Source organism: Ambystoma mexicanum, chromosome 3p, assembly GCF_040938575.1.
Source record: "Ambystoma mexicanum isolate Mex_15411 chromosome 3p, UKY_AmexF1_1, whole genome shotgun sequence".
Classification (NCBI taxonomy): domain Eukaryota; kingdom Metazoa; phylum Chordata; class Amphibia; order Caudata; family Ambystomatidae; genus Ambystoma; species Ambystoma mexicanum.
The window spans coordinates 916,199,954-916,226,233 of NC_090925.1; positions in this window are offsets into that span (position 1 = coordinate 916,199,954).

The window sequence follows — 26,280 nt, forward strand, 5'->3', positions numbered from 1 at the left end:
TGTTCGACCCCGAACATAACCCTATGGGATTCGTCCCATTGTTAGAGATTGATACTTTTTCTCGTTAATCTCTAACGTACCACCGATCTACTTATCTTAAATAGGTTTATCGGATGGTATTTTCTGCCAGAACTCGGTTTGTAAAATGGCGTCTGTGTTCGTCTCTGTGACTCCTAAACCAAAGGTCGAGCCCTTTGTTCCACTTTTGGCGGGCTCTGTAGAGAGACCCTCCAAAGTGGTGCCATTCTGTCTGGGTTACCACAGGGGTGTGGGAGGGGGTTTAGGCACCCTGGACCGAGTTGCCTTGCCAAATCTGGTCGCACTCTGGAGTGATTGGCCCAAGTGGTGAGCCTCCCCGCTCACCACTTAGCATGTGTTGATTGACAGCTAGGCTGAATGAATGGGGGTTTTCTGCATAAAAGCAGGGCTTTTGGGACTGGATCTTCAGAAGTTGCCACAGGACCTAAGAATCCGACGAGGGTAACGCTGAGCCGACCTGCACGACGACACCTCCGGTGGAGCCCTGCGGAACCGACTCACCACTTCCCGACGACAGAGGAGATCTCCCTGCCGGAGAGTCTCTTCCCCTGGCTGGTGGGAACAACCAGTCACCTTTGCTTTTTATTCGCCTCAGGACGCAGTGGTCGAATTGCCCGTGCAGAGCACCTCAGCAACCGGATAGCCACTACCCCTGTACCGCGACCAAAAGGTGGTGCCTTGTGACGGAGCACTCCGTGGTTGGTCTCTTCCCTGGTGGTGCACCGGACTTCACTTTTCTTCGACAACGAGATCATCTCTACTCTTGGCAAAGACCCGACGTGCATCCACCGCCAGGAACAACTGCCCCCGCCGGAGCTGCCCTCCACAACAAGGTACCGTGTCCGCCTGGCTTCCCTTTCGATCGGTTCGAGTGAGGTGTCTTAATCCTCTCCTTTCCGTTGGGTCGCCTCCAAGCTTTCTCACGTATTGTTCTGAACTAGTTCAATCTGCCGATAACAATTTGCTACAAAGACTCGAACGCATTTCCACTAAGAGACTTTTTGGGACATATCGCCTTGCCTCTCTCCAAGTGGGCCTGGCCTCTGAACTTTATGATCTATTGTGGTTCTTGCCTTCTTGCCTTGCATTTTTTAGCCGTGAAGTATTGAACTGTGTTGATTTCTTAACCTACTGATTTTTCTCTCTCGTCCTAACTAATATTAGAGTGCCATCTAGGTTGAGGCATACACCTCTGTCTGTAAATAAGTGGTGCCGGTAGAACCTAGACTTGTCGAAATATTGCTAGGGGGATTGATCGTTTCTTCTTCGAAGAGTAACTGTGTTTGATTTGTTTGCCGTGATAGTGCCATAGTGTTTTTGATAGATGCTCATTATAAATAAATACCTTAATATCTTTACACTGAGTCTCGTTGCGTGTTTGCTTGTCTTACTGTGAAGAATTGCCCTATCTTGTATACTCCACATACTGCTTAACTCTTCTTGAGAGAAGTCTGACTGCTCAGCCACAGCTACCAACAGTGAATCTGTGTGGTACAGACGGCTACCAAGTGGGTTTACTGCCAAACACCTGTAGTCCTAAATCTTTTGCAGTGGTCCCAGAGGGAACCGCACAGGTTTCCGCCTAACACCCCTGGATGCTGGGGGGTGGGGGTGCTGGGAGACATGTGTGGGGGCCTGGTGGAGGGTGCCCTGCACTGCTGGGGGGTGGGGGTGGTGGGAGACATGAGTTGGACATGAGTGGGGGCCTGGTGGAGGGTGCCCTGCACTGCTGGGGTGTGGGGTGCTGGGAGACATGAGAGGGGGCCTGGTGGAGGATGCCCCTGGATGCTGGGGGGTGGGGGTGCTGGGAGACATGAGTGGGGGCCTGGTGGAGGGTGCCCCTGGATGCTGGGGGGTGGGGGTGATGGGAGACATGTGTGGGGGCCTGGTGGAGGGTGCCCTGCACTGCTGGGGGGTGGTGGGAGACATGAGTTGGACATGAGTGGGGTCCTGGTGGGGGGTGCTCTGCACTGCTGGGGGTGGGGTGCTGGGAGACATGTGTGGGGGCCTGGTGGAGGGTGCCCTGCACTGCTGGGGGGTGGGGGTGCTGGGAGACATGTGTGGGGGCCTGGTGGAGGGTGCCCTGCACTGCTGGGGGGTGGGGGTGCTGGGAGACATGAGTGGGGGCCTGGTGGAGGGTGCCCCTGGATGCTGGGGGCTGGGGGTGATGGAAGACATGTGTGGGGGCTTGGTGGAGGGTGCCCTGCACTGCTGGGGGGTGGGGGTGGTGGGAGACATGAGTGGGGGCCTGGTGGAGGGTGCCCTGCACTGCTGGGGGGTGGGGGTGCTGGGAGACATGAGTTGGACATGAGTGGGGGCCTGGTGGAGGGTGCCCCTGGATGCTGGGGGGTGGGGGTGCTGGGAGACATGAGTGGGGGCCTGGTGGAGGGTGCCCATGGATGCTGGGGGGTGGGGGTGATGGGAGACATGTGTGGGGACCTGGTGGAAGGTGCCCTGCACTGCTGGGGGGTGGGGGTGGTGGGAGACATGAGTTGGACATGAGTGGGGGCCTGGTGGAGGGTGCCCTGCACTGCTGGGGGGTGGGGGTGCTGGGAGACATGTGTGGGGGCCTGGTGGAGGGTGCCCTGCACTGCTGGGGGTGGGGGTGCTGGGAGACATGTGTGGGGGCCTGGTGGATGGTGCCCTGCACTGCTGGGGGGTGGGGGTGCTGGGAGACATGAGTGGGGGCCTGGTGGAGGGTGCCCCTGGATGCTGGGGGTGGGGGTGATGGGAGACATGTGTGGGGGCCTGGAGGAGGGTGCCCTGCACTGCTGGGGGTGGGGGTGCTGGGAGACATGAGTTGGACATGAGTGGGGGCCTGGTGGAGTGTGCCCCTGGATGCTGGGGGTGCAGGGGGACATGCGTTGGTGGACAATAGTTCAAGGTGACATGTGGGTTGGCTGGGGGGCATGGGCATGGTGGATGGGCTGCCTGCGGGACATGTGCAGGGTAGGCCCCTGTGGTGTGGGCCGCCTGCAGGGGCCATGGAGGGTGTAGAGGGTACACCTGGGAGGACCCACATGTGCAATTCACGTGTGGTGCTCCCCGCGCACCCCTGGAATACACGTACCCTGATGGAATCGCGTGTGATACTTCCTGCGCACCCCTGAAATACACGTACCCTGCTTCTTTTGCGTGTGATACTTCCCGCGCACCCCTGGAATACACGTACCCTGCTGCTTTTGTGTGTGATACTTCCCGCGCACCCCTGGAATACACGTACCCGGATGGAATTGCGTGTGATACTTCCCGCGCACCCCTGAAATGCACGTACCCTGCTGTTTTTGCGTGTGATACTTCCTGCGCACCCCTGGAATATACGTGCCCTAATGGAATCGCGTGTGTTACTTCCCACGCACCCCTGATGTACACGTACCCAGGACAATCGCATGTGAAACTTCCCGAGAACCACTGAAATACACGTTCCCCGCTTGGCGTTTGCTGTTTGGCAGCCCTGTGAACTGGTCCAGGGTTAGCGCAGCCCTTTGCGATGATTTGGGAATTTTGAAGGCTTTTCCTTGCGCGAGGGCGTTCTTGGGGGCGTAACTGGCGCTGCTGCAGGGTCGCTGCGCCACGGCTGGTTTCGGAGGCTAAAATCCATGAATTCGCTGTGCGATGAAAAGGAATTTTTCGCACGTGTCTGGCGCAGTGTATCGCACGGGGACACTGTGCGCCAGCCGCGTGCGCCAGTTTTGTGCAAATTTCTATGAATTATCCTGTTTATCTTTAGTGCAGGAGTCAATGGGTGTGATGGGTGATTCTAATTTTCTAAGGATGGTAACTATTTCCCTAGTGTTAGAGTTTGCTTTTTCAATTCTGTCATTGAAGGACTCCTTTTTTGCCTGGATGATTTGTTTCTTGTAGTTGTTGGTGATTGTGGTGAGGAGATTTTTGTTAAGAGGGGAAGGGTTTTTATTTCCAATGGGCTTCTGCTTGTCTTTTTTCTTAACACATGACTTTAAGGCTTGGGGTGAACCAGGTGTTTAGATGGGCAGGAGGTTTGGATTTGCTTGGTTTCAATGGGGCAATGACATCTATAGCTGCGTTAATAGTGTTGTTATACAGGTCAACCAGTTCATTAGGGTTAGTGGTGTGATAGGAGTGATTAATGATAGGCTGAATTAGAGGGAGGATATCCGTAAATGTTATGTTTTTTTTGCAGCGTGTAGGGACTGGAGGTGTCAGAGGTTTGGATGTTTTAGTTTGGGGTAGGTCAGAGATGGTCAATAAGATCAGGTGGTGATCAGTCCAGGCGCATGGTTTGATGGCCGTTATGATGGATGTGCAGTTAATGTCTGACACCCAATCCAAAGTCCAACCTTTGACATGTGTAGGGCCGTTGTTACGGATGGTAAGGATTGCTTCCAGTATTGTGTTTGCTAGGATTGAGGCATTAGGGCCTTTGGGATCGTTATATCCTAGGTTGAAGTCCCTGAGTAGGATGATTTGTGTCCCCGGTTTAACATTGGTATTGAGAATGGTAGTTGTGTCTTCTTCAAAGGAATTTAGTAGGCCAGGAGGTCTGTAAATAAGGTGCACCGTGATAGTATGTGATGCAGAGATACCTATTTTGAGGGAGAGTAGTTCTGCTGAAGGCATAGGTGTATGATCTAGAGGTCAGCTCTACAAATGAAAGCTATGCTGCCCCCTTTGCAGGTTTCTCTATCCTTTCTAAAGATAGTGACGTTGGGGGGAATGGCGAGCATTAAGGCAGGGCTGGCTGCTTTGTGAAGCCATGTTTCTCTCACTGCTAGAAAGTCGGCTGGTTACAAGTGATGAGGTCTGCAATTTCAGGGGCATGGGCTATTAAGGATGTGGCGTTGATGAGGCCTCTCTTGAGGTTATGTGTTCCTTTTATGGTAGCACTGGTGAGGTCAATGTTAGGCGTAATTTCAGATTTGTTAGTACAAGGCTTCTGGGAGCAACTAGGTCTACTTTTGTCGGGGTCGTGCAGTACTCGTGTAAGTTCGGTCTTGGAGAGACCTGAAGCAGGATAGGTTTGTGGTGGCTTGGACGATCTAGATCCTAATCTGAGGTTGCGTAACATGGTGGGACAGGTCTGACTCAGGTAGGTTAAAGGGGTGGGCTCTGGTAACAGTTGGGTCCATGGTTGGGTGTATGTCTGGGCCTGTTCCCCAGAAGTTGGGAGTCTATAATGGGTAGCTGTCATCGTAGATAGGGCAGTGAGTGTAGCAAGGATAGCTAGGTGGCAGGTGGGCAGATTGGGTGTGGGTGATGTCATAGCAAGATTGGTATAGGATAGATTCTACTAATATGGGAAGGAAGCGCACAGTGGGGCCAGACTAGTACAGTGAAGTGGGGCGCATCAATCAGTGTTGGGCCAGGCTAGTACAGTGAGGCACATCATCAGCATAGGGTCAGGCTAGCACAGTGATGCACAACCATCAGCATAGGGCCAGGCTAGTACAGTGAGGCACAACAATCAGCATAGGGCCAGGCTAGTATAGTGAGGCACAACAATCAGCATAGGACCAGGCTAGTAAAGTGAGGCACAACAATCAGCATAGGGCCAGGCTAGTATAGTGAGGCACAGCAATCAGCATAGGGCCAGGCTAGTAAAGTGAGGCACAACAATCAGCAAAGGGCCAGGCTAGTATAGTGAGGTACATCAATCAGCATAGGGTCAGGCTAGTATAGTGAGGCACAACAATCAGCAGAGGGCCAGGCTAGCACAGAGAGGCACAGTCAAGACAGAGGCGCAATAAGCGTTAAAGGGCTAGGTTTGGTACACAGTAGCATCATTAGTCATAGGTACACAGTAGCATCACTAGTCATAGGCAATGTTCCCTCTAAACTGTGCGCATTTGTGCGCTTGACCAGCTTCCTTCTAGGTGCCGCTCAGAAGATTTTTAGCAGCGCACACAGATAATTCTCACCTATTCAAAAAGCTGTAATAAAGGAACAAGCCACATCACTTAATTGAAATGTTCTTTCTCTTAAAATAAGCAACTCGTCTTGATATTCTGCTAATTTGCGTTACAACACTATGCACCTAACATCTCTAACAGCAAAATACAACACAAGGGGTTAAAAACTATTATGAAAAACTGGCTCCATGAACAGAAGAATCTAACCAATCTAACCAATCTGCCTGCACACATTATCCAAAGGCTTTTCCTCCCCACCCATGACTCCTAAACTTGACTCTAGCACACTTTTACCTTATGACTCTAACTTCTGCCCCAGAGTACATTAAGATACCAGTGGACAACCATGACTCTTCCTCTCTTGGCTCTGCAAAAGGTTAGCAGACGTGCACCTACAGCCACTTGTTTTGTTTGTTGTAACATGAATAACGTTCACGAGCCAGAATTTGTTACTCATTGTGCCTTACCAATAGCGTCATCCACACTATATATTCGAACTACCAGCTCAAATATCGGATACTGACTGTAATTAAGCAGGCTACTTGGATGCGTAACCAAATCCCATGCTTCCTCTTCTTTTTTAAATATGTCACGGAAGTGCTTTGAAGCGGCCCCCTTGTAAGTAAACACATTCTAAAACTCCAATATTAATTTGCGCTCTAAAGATTTTGAAAGACAAATGTGATGCTCAGCGTCTCCTACTTTAGCATTACTAACATTACCCTATAAGCAGAGAGCAATTGCAATATCTTTTACTTAGCCTACAAGGGATAATGGGTATGGACTATGCCTGGGATTACTCACCCATAGTATAAGAGCACCGGATATTCAGACAAGAGAATGCTTTTCTCACAATCTGCATCGTTTCCAAGTGTTCAGAGTTCCTTTGGGCATAGACCATCATACATATGGTAACTCGCTTCTATACAAACATGGTTTCACTGAGCACTTGTGTAATCCTACACAATGATATACGGGTGGGGTATGTTGCAAACAATATTGTATGCACTGCAAACGAATTGTGTACATCCAGAGTTATGACATTCCTAAAATGCACATCATATGTTGAGGCATTTAAATATGCCTTGCTTGCAAAGTATTGTGTGTCTGCAAATATCCCAGAGAGTGTTTACTGCTACAATCCCTCACTTTTTACAGTGCTCTATCAACTAGTAATGGAGGCAAGCATAGGGTCAGGGGAAGGGTATGGGCGGAAGCATCAATCCTTGTGGGTGATGAACAAATCACCATATACACTGAAGGAAATGTGTTGCGTGGTTACAAATGAGTGATTTTCCGTGGTTGCTAATGGATAGGAAATTCTAGGACCCATATAGACAACAGCACCTTATTTTTCTTTCTATTCTCAACTGCTGAGGGCTTTTCAATGTAACCATGTGTTCTGTGTGTGCAGTCTCTAGCATCTCCCTGCGTCTTATTTAACTGATCACAAAGAATTACAGAAGAAGGATCCATAGTTACAGAAGAAGGCACTCAGTCTGTTGTATCTCTGATGAATTGATGCAATTAACTTAAAATGCATATATGTTTGATTTTCTTCCACAGGGCTCCATAATAAACCTCAGTAAGTCTCTTGTTTAATTTTATCTATGCTGCAGTCCGTAAGGGTGGCCAAAACTACACACTTTATTATGTGCCCTGTCATTTCACTCCAGTGGTACAAGAAGGGATATAATCAGATTGCTCCCTACTTGGAGTCAAATGATTTTTCAGGGAGCAAAAAAAGTAATTATCTTTGCCAATAGGGATACTTTCTGCTGATTAAAAGATGTTCTTTCCCCATAAAATTCATTTTGAGATCGGCCATTAATATTAGAGTTCCTTTCTTCCTACGCCATTGCTCTACTGGTCACTAATTCGAAAACATATCAGTGGGGCTTTGTGGGTTGAAGCAATATGTTCATTGTTTCTCATTTTTGTTAGGGGCATTTTCCTTTGGAGGGAGTAAAAATGCATGAGGCATATGTCTCTTAGCTCTAAGGCTGGTGTTATCACTACCCAGAGGAGAAAGTATTGTGGATAGTAAGCAGAGACACAGGAATTTTGGATCATCATATTCTAAGGTGCAGTTATTCTGATACAACTATCATCCTTAGACAAATTATTAGAAGCATGTTCTCCTGGCACTTGAATTACTTCATTAAAGTGGCACTTGAACTCCCTTCAGCATGTTTTGACACATTGCCTTTAATTGCCATTAATCAATTGGCAAATGTATTCTGTCTGAGTTTCAGCCACATCAGTTATGACAAGAGATATTTGAGGGCCACAAATGCCAGGGACGTTGTTTGCAGCAGTAACAGGCTGACAAGCCAGCCTATTTAAGGAGTGGAACCCACCTACCCCAACCCACCACCAATAACCAACCTACCTAACTGTCAATGAACAATAACACACCAGTCTTGATAAAGACCCTTTGGGTCAAAAAACGTGTCGGCTGACCAATTGAGATTAGTGCATCAAGAATAAAATTTCCTTGTTTTGAAAAATCAGAATACAAAGAAAAATGTCTTTAAGAATAAATATTGTTTGTGCGAGATATCTGGGAACACAACTAAGAGATATTTGTATTTTGTAATATAAATGAGTGATTTTCCAGTTGCATAAAAAATGCAGGGCCTCATTACGACTTGGGGCGGTATCTCGGCATAAATCTGCCAGACTACTGCCCAAACAAATGACTTTACCGCCACTTGGTCCGGAGGAATTCCCACCGGATTACAACTGGTGGTATCAGTGTAATTCCCCATTCATAGTGACTCCATATTAGTCCATTGGACTCAATGTGGCTTTTTGGCACAATTACTGCAGCGGAAATTCCGACGATTTCGGCGTCGAGGAGGAAGACTTAACTCCAAGAGTAGCGGCAAAGTTGGAAGTAATGGAGTTACTGCCAATTTTAGAAACTTACCACAAAACTCGTAATGAGGCCAACATCTTTCTCTGCACAGAAGTACGCTTGCAAGGTACCGTGGCAGATATTGAAGTCATGGACCGGTTGAAGAGTTTTCTGTATAATCACATATGACATTTTATTTTAGCCTATGTGTTTGGAAAAAGTGTAAGATTTTTAAAGAATTGCACTGGCTGGAAAGAGGATATTCCTTTCCAAACTCTCTTCTGCGACGGTAGCTCACAAAATGGCTTACCTCATTTAGTCAGTTGCGCACATGGAAAATAATGTGCGCACAACACCCAACTGGTTCTGCACATAGAGAAAAATAATTAGAGGGAACATTGGTCATAGGTACACAGTAGCATTACTAGTCATAGGTACACAGCAACATTACTAGTCATAGGGGAGGTAGGAATAATGCCTGCAGGGAATTTACTGAGTGGGCCGACTGTTTGGTGATGAAAGCAGTACTGACACAGAGGACAAGCTTGCCGCACAAGCCTACTACAGTGGAAAGCTTGACCCAGTAATCAGAGGACATTATCAGTGCGAAAAAGCATTGGCTGCTGCTGCATTCGCAGTAGAGAAATCAGCAGGGACTACCAAAGGGGGCACTACCACTCTTTACGTGGAGCATGCCCTCTTTGCAATACTGCTGAAGCCAAAGAGCACACTGATAACACAGAGAGCATCAGGGTATGAGGTGATACTATCAAATGCATCATTAAAGATAGTGAGGTGCACACTTGTTAACCCAGCGATCTTTCTATCAGACATTTTACAGGGAGGTGACTATGCACACAACTGCATAGAGAACATACAGGAATTCAATTACACTTGAAAGGTACATGAGGACGCACTTGAGTGGGGGGATGTGCTGTACATTGACGGGTCTTTGACAATTGATCAGATGGGGCCAGGATACAGGAACCGCAGTGGTGAGGTTGAGGGAAGATGAAACAAGTGAGGTAGTAGCAAGTACACGATTGCCATCACACTATTCAGCCCAAGCAGCAGAGTTAGTGGCCCTAATTCAAGCATTGGAGCATAGCAAATGAACGGAAGTGACAGTGTACTCTGACTCTGACTATGTAACCTCAACCCTATGTAACGTCAACAGTACACTCAGTACTGGCACGATGGTTGAGGAGAGGCTTCAGAAGAGCAGATGGGACACCAGTACAGCATGCACTTTTGTTGGGTAGGGTGATTGAAGTTATATGATATGATATGGTATTTATAATGCGCATATACACAATTGTTTCAAGGCGCAAAAACATGTATCCCGCACAGATAGCCATAGTGCAGTGCCAGGCACACACACAAGGGGAAGATCCTATCGCAAGGGGAAACGAAGCAGCAGACTCAGAAGCAAAGTATGCAGCTTATTTTTGAGAGCTACTAGAAATGGAGGCAGCCTCACATGCCCAAGACTATGCAAGGAACATGGTGCTGAAGGAGGGGTACAATGCAATGCCACCATACCTGTGTCTGCCACCCCTGAAAATGGGACCCCAATGCAATTTCTGTGATGCCACATTCTTTTACCACCAATTTGAATTGTAATGTATTAAATGCCACCATACCTGTGTCTGCCACACCTGAAAATGGGACCCCCAATGCAATTTCTGTGATGCCAAATTCTTCTACCACCAATTTGAATTGTAATGTGTTAAATGTCACCATACCTGTGTCTGCCACGCCTGAAAATGGGACCCCAATGCAATTTCTTTGATGCCACAATCCTCTCTCTATACCGCATTGTATTGACCTGTATGCTACTATGGCCCTCATTGCGAGTTCGGCGGTAACCATGCCGCTATTGGCGGCATGGCTGCCGCCGAAATCACATCGGGGTCTGGGTCCTCGGAATGAGGACTTACCGGGCCATTCCAAGTTCGGAAGGCCTGGTAATTCCTCCCTCCAAGGACCCGGACACGGTCCTTTCCCATTCCCATTTCAGCCCCCATAGGGCTGAATAGGAATGGGAGAGGCAGCAAACAACGGGCCATTACGAGATGGCCCGTTGTTTGCTCCCTCTTCCCCTCGCGGGACCCGGTAAGCACGCCTTGTTTTCCCAGGCGTGCTTACCGTGTCCCGCGAGGGGAACTCGTAATGCGGCGGTACGGAGTTAACGGCGCCGGCACCTTTTACGGCGCCGTTCACTCCGTACCGCCAGGGTCGTAATGAGGCCCAATGCCTGTGTCTATGATCCCTGGTAATGGGACATTCAATGTTGTAAACACCATTCACACCACCACGATGCCTCTTTTACCCTTCCCACTACACTCACCCCTCATAGCCACCCAGCCACGTCCACCCTAGCACATCCTCTAAGTGCGCCTTGATCAATGCCATTAACGATCACACCCTAGACATACATGACCTCATCACCACTCACAACCTAGATCTCCTTATGGTTACTGAAATCTGGTTACATGAAGCCTCCGGCCCTGCCCTATCCCTTGCAATGCCACCAGGCTATACTTTCACCTGACAAGATCGCCAATCCAAAGGTGGAGGCGTTGCCCTAACAGCCAAAGATTCCCTCGCCATCAGAAAGATGGACAAAACCAGGAACAATAACAGTGATTATCTCCAACTGAAACTCAGCATCTCCCGTCACTGTACCAACACCTTGCACCTTGTCTACCACCCTCCAGGCCCCATAGGTGACTTTCAGGCCTCCCTCACCCACCGCCTGGCAAATAATCTAAAAAAAACAACCAAAGCAATCCTACTCGGCGACATTAACCTAGGTCTGAACGACACCAAAGACCCCTCCGCTAAATCGGTAAGCTCAGCCCTCGAGACCCTAGGATTCAGAAACTCGATCACATATATCAGCCCTCAACTCCATTAACGCTTGGTCAATTATAATTAGAAACAAAACACGACCACTATTGTCCCAAATGAAAAGGATCTATAGCCAATATTGCAAATTCTCTTTAATCCCGCTAATAGATTTTATGACATTAAAAATTGAGAGTGTTATATTGTATACATTAGATATTTGTCTATGTGACATGGCAAGCGCGCTGGACATCTTACAGGGCTCTCTTTTGAAATCTGCAATGTTTCTCCCTATGTCAATTCCAAATGCCATTATTCGGCATGAATTGGGGCTGGTTGCACTATCATCTCGTTGGAAATGGAGACAGCTGTCCAACTATGTCAAGATTCATTATCCTCCAATTAACTCATTGTACATTGATCTAAACAAAATGTTGGGTTCTCAAACTCCAAAATCTTTTTCTAACTATCAATTGAAAATGCAACAAATTTTGGACAATGCAAATATTACTGTTGAGGATATTCAATATCGTCCTGGTTTTGCTAAGAAAAAACTCTTTGAAATGGATTGGTGTATAACAATTGATTCAATTAAGACCTATGGGCTATATAAAGAATATGGTACACATGTAAAACAGCGCATTCCACGTTACGATCATGTCTTGTTATTCCCCTGTGAAAATATCCGAAAGGCATATATCCGTTTTAGACTAAACCTATACCATACTAGGGAAAGAACTAAGAACTGGGAAATGAATAAATCAAATTATTATGTGGGATGTCGATTTGCTGAATGTAATGAATCTTATGAAACATTTAAACATCTTATATTGTATTGTCCGCATTTTAAGAACTTAAGGACACTTAAATTGAGGAAATTTGTGGAAATTGAATTCGAGGACTGCCTTGAAGTTTTGTGGTCCAGAATGATGCAGGGATCATATAAACCCCTAATATATGAAGTGGCAAATTTCTGTAAGTACATTGAAAATGAATTAGAGTTATTTTCTAAACTGTAATGATTGATTAAATGATTATCTGTAAGATTTTAAACTTTGTAAAGGTTCTACATGAATTGTCATGAATTTTGAACCAAATGCAAATAAAGAAAAAAAAAAAAACTCGATCACAGACCCCACCCACACGCTAGCCACAACACTGGATTGGGTCGCCCAACACAATTGCCCTCTCTCAATCACAGGCAATACCCTTACCCCATGGTCTGATCATCACAACATCACCTTTGGAATCCCCACTGCCAAAACCTCCCCTCCCCCTTCTCACCCTCTTCCTCCCGCACTCACAAGAAGTGCCCACCAACTCACAAAAGAAAGACTCCTACCATTCCTCCAGGGACCAACCTTCAGACCACCCTTCTCCAATGACCCAGAAGCCCTCGCCCAAGCGTATGACACCGCTATCACAAGAGCAATCAACTCCATCGCCCCACTCAAACCTCGAAAAACCAAACCCACTAACCACACCAATGCAGGGTTCACCCCAGACCTCATCAAACTCTGTACTGACAAACGTCCCGCCCTAACTCTCTGGCAAGCCACTCATGCCGACAAAGACAAACAAGACTTTAAAGCACGCTCAAAGGAGTACAAGAATGCTATCACTCACGCCAAAGCTAAATCCTTTGAAACCAGAATCTCTGACGCTCAGTCTAACACAAAAGAAATGTTCTCCATATTCAGAGAACTAGAGACCCCTACACCCAACCACCAAAATTTCACCAAAGACAAGACATGGTGTGATGACATCCAAACAGCCATGTGTAACAAGCTGAATTCACTACAAACAAAAATCCTGAACACCAAACACACACTCACCAGCCCTCACACCCCCAACCCCTCCTCTCCTCCTGACACCTCTCCCCTTTTCTCATTTAAGGCCATACAGGAGCAGGACATAATCAACCTCATGAAAACTATAAAGCCTTCCAACAGCAAGGGTGACTCCTGCCCGGCCCCAATCATTAAGGACTGTGCTGACACTCTCGCTCCATTCTTAACAGCCTTTGTCAATGCTGCTTTTGCTACAGGGAAAGTCCCCTCTTGCCTGAAGGAAACCTGGCCCGACCCCTCCTAAATAAATCCACACTTGACCCCACCTCACCCAATAACTACAGGCCCATCACCACCGTCCCCTTCTTACTTAAGATACTGGACAAAGCAGCTGTCATGAAACGCCCGTGGAGCCTGTGGGGAAGGTGGAATAAATGGAAGAAGGACTGATGTGCACGTCAGTCCTTCCACCCAGAATTGACAGTATAGCCCTTGTTGGAAACAGAGGCTATAATTAGCCATCAGGTGTTGCAACCGACGGGTTGCAATTGTTTACTCCTGTATCCTGCTAGTTGTAGCTCCTGCCCTGTGTTACTCCTAATCTGCTCTCCCCTGACCTTTCTTCCGTGCTCCCCTGCAGAATTTTCCTTCATGTGCTTCTGTTTTAAACATGCGCCCTTGCAGTGTTTGTTTTTCTTTTTGTGTTTGTTTTTCTTGTTGCCCGCTGCGCTGCTCTCCAAGCGCAAAGCATCCACTTCTCGTGTCTCTCAAGGCACGAAGCAGCCTTGCACACTCACGCCTGCTTCCAGCTGTCTAAACTCAGGCAGGCTGACTGAGTTATAGGGCCTCATTACACGGATGGCGGTAAGGATTTACTGGTACCGGTAAAATACCGGTACCGGTAAATCCTGACCGCCTTACTACGAGGTCCCTTTGCGGGTTGGGGGATTTAACTCCTGCTTTTTGCAGGCGTTAAAAACCAACCCGCAAAGGGACCCAGGGAGCTAATTACGGTACCGCAATTTGCGTTACCGTAATTAGCGCCTTCCCCATTCCCATTGAGCCCTATGGGCCAAAAATGGGAATGGGGAAGGGCAATGGTGGAAGGGGGAATTACCGCCCCGCCAACCTTGGAATGGGGCGGTAATTCCCCTTTCCGCCAAGGCTGTGCCGGTATTTTACCGGCATGAACCATGGCGCTAATAGCGCCATGGTTCTCTGCCATCCGTGTAATGAGGCCCATAGACTTGCGGTCCTGTGCCGCATTCCATTCTGGGGATATACTCACGGACATCTGGTCTAAGGATTCTAAGGCAGACCCTGGTGCTTTCTGGGTAACTTAGTTCCCTGAAGTGGATTATTTGTTTTTTCCAAAGAACTATCTGTGAAAACTACTCAAAACATCTATCGTATTCCAAGAAGGATTGTGAATACATACGCAAAACCAAGTGTATTCCAAGAAGTATTGTGAATACCTACGAATGAACTACTCCAAGCTGCATCAACTACCCAGGGTTTTTCTGCTGCGGCTTTTCTCTGGTTTGGGGCGGGCTCCCCGGAGTCCCCGCTGCCGGGCATATCACCTAACTGGCAAAGTGGCCTCCGGAGGAGCCCGGCCTTTTCTCTTCAAATAAAAGGGCAAGACAGTAAAGAAGAAGAGGAACTTGAGCACCTGGAGAGAGAAGCCAGTTGAGACTTCATCAGAAACCAGCGCATAAACATCAGGTGAAGAGTGGGAGAGTGAAACAGGTATTGTGGTAGACACAAGTCAGTCTAATCCTGAGAGTTTGCAATGCCCTGAAAACATGGCAAGCCTAGAGCAATACCAGGAAATGGTAAATGCTATTCAAGCCCTCACGGTGGAGGTACAATCACTAAGATCTGAGAATACAGCCCGCAGACAACAAGTACAACAGAGAGAAGACAACAGAGGGGATTTACCTCCCATTGCATCATTGCCTTGTGTCAAGTTCGATGGCAATCCGAAAAGGATGAAAGAATTCTTAGATGCCTGTTTGGTCCACTATACCTTCTGCCATAAGACATATGAACTGGACAGTGCTAAGGTGGGTTTTCTAATCTCTAACTCAGTAGGGAATGCTTTGGCATGGGCTACCCCACTAGTTACTAACTCGGACCCAACTTTAAATGATTATGGTAGCTTTGTTCAACGATTTAAGGAAAGATTTGAACGACCGGAAGTTATGTACTCCACTTTGAAACATTGTTAGATATATGCCAAGGACCGAGCACAGCAAGCCATATTTTGTTGTGGCCTACATGACGACATCAAGGATGAATTAGCTTGTGTGGCCCGACCCTCTACTTTCCAGGAATTAGTCTCTTTGGTTCTTCAAATCGAGTTTCGGATTGGCTGAAAGAAAGGCAGAAAGAAAGAGACCCAGGTCTACCATACCCATACCTCAATTTCCCTCCTTACCTGAAAAGGGGTCAACGGATGAGCCAATGCAGATCGGTATGACCAGAGGGCCCCTTACTGCTACTGAGAGAAAAAGGCGCAAAGATCTAGGACTGTGTATGTACTGTGGGTCCGAAACACATTTGCTACGTGATTGCCCTGAAGTATTACCCCGGAGACAGGGACACGACAAACCCCGACCTTGAACAGGGAAAAGGGAGGGGTGTCGACAATCAATCCCTGTGAAACTAATACTCAGCCAACTATGTGCAGCCTGGTGGTCATCAAGATTCTATTAGAGTGGAAACAAGACAGCCCAGTTGAATGTCTGGCCATGCTGGATTGCGGTGCCGCTGGCAACTTCATCAATGACAAATGGGCAGAGGAACATCAAATTCCCAGAAGGCAAAAGAGACAGCCTATAACCGTGGAAGGGGTTGACGGCACACCTCTAACCTCGGGCCGATTGTTCAGGAAACCCAGGAATTAAGAGTTAACATGTCAGCTCACCAAGAATACCTATCTTTTGATATAATACTAGCCGCTCATTTTCCGGTTATCCTGGGAATACCCTGGCTTAGACAGCACAACCCCTGCATTGATTGGAAACTCAACTCAGTAGGTTTCAGGTCTCAATATTGCAAACAGAACTGTCTAAAACAGGCAGAACCTCATTCGCTGATACACGCATCTCTTCAATACACTTCCTGTAGTGTCAGTACCATTCTGATACATTATCAGGAGTTTTCTGACGTGTTTGCAGACACCCAACCACAAAGCCTCCCTCCACATAGGAAAGAGGGCTGCAAGATAGATCTTGTACCTGATACAGAGGTGCCCTTTGGCAGGATGTTCCCGCTTTCATTACCAGAGAAGGAAGCACTTAGGGAGTATCTGGCAACGAATTTACAGAACTGTCTCATCAGAGAGTCATCATCTTCAGCTGGAGCTTCTCTTTTTTTTATTTCCAAGAAAGGAACCACAGAGCTCAGACCGTGTATTGACTTCCGGGGGTTAAATAGCCTAACAATTCGGGACAGATATCCAATGCCTTTAATGAAAGATATCATTGAGGCAGTCCAAGGGGCTCATATATTCACAAAACTCGATCTCCGAGGGGCAACCAATCTGCTAAGAGTACGTGAAGGAGATGAGTGGAAGACGGCATTTAGAACACCTCTTGGCCACTTCGAATACCGGGTCATGCCTTTTGGACTGGTTAATGCTCCTGCACAATTCCAACGTTTTATGGACAAGATTTTTGCAGATATGTTGTATAACACAGTCGTAATTTACCTAGATGATATACTGGTGTATTCAGCTTCTCTAGCAGAACACCGGCATCATGTGAAAGAAGTATTACAATGTCTGAGACAACATACTCTGCTTACCAAGCCTGAAAAATGTGTTTTTGAAACAGCTACAGTTCCTTACTTGGGGTTTATACTTTCAGCAGGCAAGGTGCAAATGGATCCAGCTAAGACTAAAGCCATATCTCACTGGCCTGTACCCACTTGTGTCACGGACATACAAAGATTTCTGGGTCTCTCAAACTTTTATAGAAAGTTCATCCCAAATTTCTCAGACATAGTGCTTCCTATCACGAATCTACTCAAAAAAGGGGTTAAGTTCGTATGTGATATAAAAGCAGAGCAAGCCTTCAGGCAACTTAAAGCAGCCTTCATTACCGCTCCTATCCTTAGGCAACCGGACCAATCTAAACCGTTCATAGTTGAAACAGATGCTTCAAGTGGCGCGATCGGAGCTGCTTTATTGCAGCGAAAGGAGAGCAAACTAGAGCATCCTATTGCCTATCATTCCAGTACACTCAACCCCAGCGAGCAGAACTACTCGGTTCTTGAAAAGGAGCTTTTAGCCATAAGACAAGCATGTGGGGAATGGAGGCATCTGCTACAGGGAGCCGTGTATCCTTTCCAAGTACGTACTGATCATCGGAACCTAAAGGTTCTTCAACAAATGGAATGTCAGAATTCAAGACATGCGAGATGGGCATACTACATCTCCCAGTTCAATTTTGAAATCACCTATCTGCCTGGAAAAGACAATCAATTGGCAGATGCGTTGTCCCGAAGCATGGGAGAGGTCACAGAGGGTTATCCAGAACATGAGATCATGCTCGCAGCAAAAAGATTCATCAATTGGGTAAATTCATTCCTCCAACAAGTTCAGACCACTGAAAGGAAGCATGGACAGAATCTAAAGTTATTACGCAAGGGTGATTATTTCTTCAAAGACAATTCTCTATTCCTTCCCACTCAGGATTTACGTGATCTAGCCCTGTCATGGTGCCACGACCTTCCCACTGCAGGACATAGAGGACAAAAGGCTACCTTGGAGTTGACTTCTTGTTACTTCTGGGGGCCTACGATCAATAAAGATGTTAAGGAATATGTCATCTCATGTCCCACGTGTGCGCAAAATAAGTACACATACTGTAAGCCTTTGGGTCTACTTCAACAAGACATTCAGCCAGCAGGACCCTGACAAAATATCTCACCTGATTTTATAGTCGAGTTAGCCGTTTGTGAAGACCACTCTGCTATCAACTGTTACGGTGGACTCTTTCAGTAAACTGGCTCATTTTTCACCATTAAAAGGAACCCTGACGGCTTCTACTACAGCTGAAGTATTCTTAAGGGAGGTAGTCAGGTTACATGGACTACCTAATACCATAGTCTCTGACAGAGGTACACAGTTTACTTCCAGATTCTGGACCAGTCTATGTGGACTCCTAGGGATAAAAAGATCCTTGTCTTCAGGTTTCCACCCAGAGAGCAATGGGCAAACTGAACGGCTGAACGCAACGTTGGAGCAATACATCAGATGCTTTTGTAACCAGGAACAAGATGATTGGTATCGTCTTTTACCCTTGGCAGAATTTTCATACAACAATACAAGACATTCAACCATAGGCATGAGTCCCTTTCATTGTACCTATGGTTATGATCCCAAACACATTCCCTTGTTTGGACACATCTCTTCTAACATTCCTTCTGTGGAGACACTTTTGGATACAGAGTCGACAAAAGGAAGCCCACACCAATTTATTAATGGCTCGTGAAGATTGCAAAAATGGGCAGACAAAAAACGAGGCCCTAACCCCTCTTGGGTGATCGGAACGAAGGTATGGCTGTCAACCAGGTTTCTACCCATATGGGTACATCGTGGTAAGTTCTCGCCAAGATTCATTGGCCCATTCAAGATAATAGAAAGGATAAATCCATTAGCCTTTTGCTTAGCACTCCCATCTAGACTGCAGAGGATACATCCTGTATTCCACACCTCACTTCTGAAGGTTTATGTAACCGACCCTCATGGTAGGAAAACAAAGAAACAACAATACCAATCCCTGGATGCGTAGAAGGAATATGAAGTTTCAAAATTGCTGGATTCAAGATACAGAAAGGGCACGCTACAGTACCTGGTGCAATGGAAAGGGTATCCGATGTCAGAATGCTCATGGGAACCAATACGCAACATTTCAGCACCAAGACTAGTCCGAAGATTCCACCAATTGTATCCGGTAAAACCAAGAGGAGGGCCTTTAAGAAGGGGTCATACTGTCATGAAACGCCCGTGGAGCCTGTGGGAAAGGTGGAAGAAATGGAAGAAGGACTGATGTACTTCCACCCAGAATTGACGGTATAGCCCTTGTTGGAAACAGAGCTATAATTAGCCGTCAGGTGTTGCAACCGATGCGTTACAACTGTTTACTCTTGTATCCTGCTAGTTGTAGCTCCTGCCCTGTGTTACTCCTAATCTACTCTCCCCTGACCTTTATTCCGCTCTCCCCTGTGGAATTTTCCTTCATGTGCTTCTGTTTTAAACATGCGCCCAGACATCTGGTCTAAGGATTCTAAGGCAGACCCAGGTGCTTTCTGGGTAACGCAGTTCCCTCAAGTGGATTATTTGTTTTTACCAAAGAACTATCTGTGAAAACTACTCAAAACATCTATTGTATTCCAAGAAGGATTGTGAATACATACGCAAAACCAAGTGTATTCCAAGAAGTATTGTGAATACCTACGAACAAACTACTCCAAGCCTCATCAACTACCCTGGGTTTTTCTGCTGCAGCTTTTCCCTGGTTTGGGGCGGGCTCTCCAGAGTCCCCGCTGCTGGGCATATCGCCTAACTGGCAAAGTGGCTTCCGCAGGAGCCTGGCCTTTTCTCTTCAAACAAAAGGGCAAGACAGTAAAGAAGAAGAGGATCTTGAGCACCTGGAGAGAGAAGCCAGTTGAGACGTCATCAGAAACGAGTGCAGAAACATCAGGTGAGGAGTGGGAGAGTGAAACGGGTATTGTGGTAGACACAAGTCAGTCTAATCCTGAGAGCAGCGTACTTGCAAGTGCAACACTTCATAGAATAGAGCAAACTCCTAGGGTTACGACAATCTGTCTTTCGCCCCAGGCACGGTACAGAGACTGCATTACTTGACCTCAAAAACCAGATGGACAATGCAAGAGATCTAGGTAAACCGGTCTTACTCCTACTTCTGGAACTCTCTGCGGCATTTAACCTCGTAGACCATAATGTCCTATGCCACCACCTCACCTCCACAGCCAAATTCTCCCCCGACGCCACTCCATGGATTACCTCCTTCTTACAAGGTAGGACCATGCAAGTTTTCTCTGATCTAGCCTTGGCCTCACCCACCATCATGCTCTGCGGAGTGCCCCAAGGCTCCTGCCTCTCCTCTACTCTCTACAACATCTTTACACCCCCCCTCTTTCTCATCCTTGACACCATGGGTATCTCCTACACCAACTACGCTGACGATACTCAGATCCTCCTCACTCTCACAGGCAACTACGACACAGACTCCACGACTCTTAACAACATATACAACACCATCCAAACGTGGATGGCTGTCAACGGACTCTGCCTCAACTCTGACAAGACAGAACTCCTGATAACTCCAGCTAGTAGGATCCACCGACACGCTGAAAATTCTTGACACACGGTTCAGCCACTTCAGCATTGACTCCATCAAAATCACAGTATCTGACACTTTGAATAACCCTTGGAGTCTATCTGGATTCCAATCTATACATGACGAGACAAGTCAATGCAATTGCCTCTTCTGCAGCCTACCATGCAGAACTCATTAACGCTGCCAGGCCCTTTGTCTCCAAAGAGAACTGCACCAACATAGCCAGAGCTATCACCAGCTCTAGGTTGGACTACTGTAATGTACTCTTCCTAGGGACCTCCACTAAAAATCTAGAAAAACTGCAAGTAATCCAGAACAGTGCTCTGCATTCAGCCCAAGGTATCTCTAAAAGAGAACACACCTCGGGCACCAGAAAATCTGCCCACTGGCTCCCAATAAAGGAGAGGGTTATATTCAAAGCCCTAACTCTTACCCATAAATGCATCCACCTCTTTGCACCAGTTTACCTATCACAAAGAATCCACCACGCCACATCTACAAGGCCAACCAGAACACCCTATGCAAACATGCTCAACGTGCCCAGGGTAAAAAGAGCCAGGGCAGGATGCTCTAGTTTCTCCTACCTTGCCTCCCTACACTGGAACACCCTTCCTATGACGCTTTGTGCCGAAGCCTCACTCATTGCCTTCCGCAAAGCCATGAAAACCACTCTGTTCACCTGATCAACACCACAGTCCCAATAGGACCTCGCCCCACATCTTCCGATAAACCTGCAAATGTATCTGCAACTAGCTAACTGCATTAATGTGTTACTAATGTAAACTATGTAAAATGCAAAATAGGTGTATTGTACCTCCCTTATATATATTGTACCTCCCTGTAACTAAACTCCCTGCAAGTAACAGCGCCACGATGCCCATGGGCTGTTTGTGCGCTATACAAATGTAAAAAATAAAATAAATAAATACATTTCCAGAGACATAGATTATGGAGTTGCAGGGAGCTGCACCCAGGGACGAGACAGAATTGTGGACTAGGAAGGGGGATCTCTGACAGACGCCCCATGGCGGCAGAACAACAAAGGGAAAGTGGTGATGCCACTAGCGTTATTGCAATACAGTTATTGTTGTTACTGACAAAGTTACACTATCCAACACACACAGGGAAGGAGGTCATTGCTACCCAGATTGGAGAAACATGGTTCTGTCCTAATTTGGCAGAACACATGGCTGAATTTATAAGCACTTGTCTGACATGTAAACAATTCACAGCAGGACATATATTGTGCGTTATAAGAGGGGCCATACCGCTACCAGCAGGCCCATTTCAGCATCTACATGTTGATTACGTCAACATGATCTAAGTGTGTCAAGGATACCGCTACATGATAGTGGTTGTATGCCCATTCTCTAGATGGATTGAGGCAGGTCCCTGTTCACACCCTGACGCTCTCAGAGTAGCAATGTTTCTGGTCCGGGAAGTATTCCCAAGATGGGGCGAGTGTGAGGTCCTGCAGTCTGACAATGGCTCTCACTTCGCCAATGAGATGTTCAAGCACATAACCATGTTGCTAGGCATTCAACACAAGTTCTCTTGTGCATACCACCCGCAATCAAATGGAATGTGTGAATGCCTGAATGGCCTCTTAAAGGAGGCAACAGCTAAAACAAAGCAGAGCACAGGGAAGAATTGGCTCCACTGCCTACCCCTTGCACTGTTTGCATTGCGCAATAAGCCTGGGTACGACCACTGTTTAACGCCCCATGAGGTGGTGATGGGCGACGCATGCAAATCCCACTGGCTCCTCCCACTAGGGCATTGAAGGATGCAGAGAGTAGTGCAGATGTGCTAGGTCAGGAGATGTACAACTAGATTAATTCCTTGATTACTAGTGCCTCTTTTATCTCACGCCAGATTCAACATCTCCAGGGAGGCCCAGAAGACAGTGGAGAAAGCAACAGTCACAATGGACAGAACGACTGTGGGACAAAAAATGTTGTTAAAATTGGTGACACAGTCCTCCTCAGGAATTTTGTAAGGAGGTGGGATGCTCCCAGATTCACGGGACCCCACGTTGTTAAATAGATAGCTGTCAAGGCTGTCAGATTGGAGGGAAAGACGGTCTGGAATCTTCTTGCAGACATCAAGCCCTACCAAGCAGCGGCTTCGCCTGGCAACAGGTTCAACAGGAAGAGAGAAGAGGAGCTAGGGCGGGCACCGCTAGGTTTGTCTAAAGTTCGTATGACTCTTCATTGTTCAGATCATTAAATTAATGGTGTCACCAAGTAAACCAGTATAGACTATACTGGGTAAAATGAAAGTTGAGTAATGTCTGATGAGAAAAATTGTCATCAGACCTTGGGTCGCCAATTGTAGTAAAAACTACTGATGAATGTTGAATTCATTTATGTCTTGAAGATAGATGAATTATAAATAGTTGTATAACTAGGATTCCAACTATTAGTACAAAAAAGAGAGATATCCCAACCGGATATTTTTATAAGTGAGTTCTTTAATTTATCAATTTAGAAGAAGCAGATATAGTATGCAAATGCATTTCGGACCTATACCCTGTCCTTCATCAGGGCGAATTTCTATAGTACAAAGAAAAAACACAAACAAGAAAAAACCGTCATTTGGAGTACTTACATAAACTAATATTGTTGATTTCCATGATTAACCATACTCAGTAAAGAAAATACCTGCAATTAACAAGTTCAACAGGGACAACGATAAGCAGTAGGAGGAGCAAAATGACGATTTTGAACTTACAGTGCAGAGAGGAGGACACCCAATGGTTACTTGCTCACGGGCAACAAAGTTAGGGAACAAACTGTTCATAAACTTAGAGTGAGGATACACTGTCTGTTTGTTATTTTATTTGTTATTTTATTCTCTACATACATTCTTCAAGAAAGCCAACTGTAATACTTGATGATTGCTTTTGTTACCCGCTGACTATCACCCTGATACTTTTTTTAACCAATTTGTCCACAATGTGAGAAGACCCAGACGATGCCGAGCATGAACACCCAGAGTGTATTATCTTGCTTTCGTAAAATATTTGGCCCAAGCCTACCCACAACTCGGACAAGCTGACCCTTCGGTCCTCGCCATATTGAGAGACCAAGGAGTCAGAGATGTGTGGGAGCAGGTGTTCATCTTTGCAGTCAATGATTATATGGTCCACGGTTCTTAAAAGATTAACTTGATACTAACCCAATAACGCTAATTTCTGCGCATTTCAGGTGGGCAACTATATCTTCAAGCTGCACAAGGATCAAGCAGCACGGGTAAAGATGGCTGAACTAATAAAACACTTGATTATTATGTTGTGTCTTTTCATTCCAAGTGGAGTATTTGCATTTATATTTTGGAGAATATCGCTGGTTGATAGTGCTACTGCTGTATCCTCTACTAACATTACCCCAACCCTAGCAGGTGGAATGAGCATGTCAGGTGGACAGGAGAGCACTGCAAGCATGGTAAGGAGATGAAAGCGCAGTGTTGACACAGACATGAAGGGGGTAAATATGTATCTCAGCAATACTGCTCGAGTGTCTAACAACATGTGGTATAAGCACATGACAAAAGTAGGTAAGGAAACCACCGGGAGAGCTGTTATGTCTGCTCATTAATCGCCTATGCCATGAGTGCCTCGAGAACGTTTGTTACAACTGAAATATCAGCAACAAGAGTGCAATGCCTAATGTACCTATCGATGGTAACAACTCAGGGAAGGTTCCAAGAAGCTGCCAACCCAAGTGGGGAGGAATTTGCTTATTGGTACACATCAATATGCCATCATTAATTGTGCCACAAGAGGATGTGAAACTCGATGGTTTCCCGAAAATGGACACAAACAAAAGGAAGATGAGGTCTGTGGAAGGAAAACAGATAAGCAAGAGCAAAAAACAGGCAGAATTAAAGAGAGTAAAGAGAGGTGGTAACTATTTTTCAGAAGCATCAGAAGCAGCACTGGATGAAGTACCAGCAGAGCACAGGCTGTTCAGTAGAACACAAATGTTATTTGCATAACTTATTCCATCTGTGCATATATATACAGATACAAACTGTCTGCAGATCACCGGTAGGAGCTGATGGTGACGATCAACGCTACAGTAAATGGGTTCAATGCAATAAAGGAGCTACGAGCAGTAAGGTAGGTGGCGCTCCAGAAAAGATAATTTCTGGATCTGCTCACAGCAATGGAAGGAGGAGTTTGCGCAGAAATTAGGAGTTCCTGTTGCACATTTATACCTGTCAGCAATGAAAATAACGGTACCCTGACAGAAGCGGTAACACAGCTGTCTCAGATGCATGCCAAAATGGAGAATGAGCCCAAGGGGACTGGAAAGTACCAGAACTGGATAGCATACATATGGTCATGGATGCCGTGCTGTCAGATGGACTGAATGTGATATTGGGAGCACTGATATTGGCATGGGTAACAATGTATGTGGTAAAAAGTTGCCTTACACAGTGCTGAAAGACAGCAGAGGAAACCATCGGAATAAAGGTCTTGATGGACGTGAACATAGGAGTAAAGGACAAAATTGTGGAAGAAAGAGACAAGCTGAGAGAGAGAATAGCGAACTTTGAATTGTTTCTGCTTGAAGCAATGAAATTGGACAACCCATTCGATGCAAAGTACTCAGAAGGAAAGTGGGTGTGGTGCTACCCAGAAGGAGTGTACAGTTAACCTTTGACACACATATGAATTACTATGGACACCTCAGAGAAATAACGAAGATATGGCAGCCAAGAGCTAAAGGCTTAACATATCGGGATGTGATCAACAGGTCAACCAGAGGGGGGACTGAATAGGGGGTTGGGATCCCGAGACCACCCCTCCGTCCCATCAAGTTCATGACAAGACAAAAGGCCATAAATGCCTGCAACCACCCATTTTATTTCGGACGAATCCCAAGTGCACCCATGATTTACAAGTACACTGAAAGGTACCCTCTCAGACAGCCATACAGACCGAATACAATGCAAATCTTTCATGGTGGGATAAGAGCCTGTGATCGTGGATAGAGAGGCCTCTATGGACAGCCTCGAATGAGCACCACAAAGCAATGATGTTGACGTCATTAGTGATACCACGACGTAGCAGCATTTGACATGAAGCACATTCGGAGTACACACTGCATCGCGCAAACACACTCATATACATAAAGAACACAAGCACACAGTTCTGTAGGTAGAGGAAAGATACATATACATAACATCATTGCTTTTATTATTTTGTCATTAGCCAAATGCAGTAACGCAGAAACGACAAGGCACAAGTGATCCTGAGCAAGCATATAGATGCTTAACGTGAATAACTGTATGGAACTACGAGGATATGTATGGAACCTGATTGGACCAAGTGTGGCTAACCTATAGAAAACACAGCATAACATGGACAGCATAGAAACTGCATTCTAAGGTTTAGGGAAAGAACAGCAGGCCTCAAGCCACTGAACATGAGACGAGCCGAGCTGATTCAGGATGCACAGAAAGCAAGACAG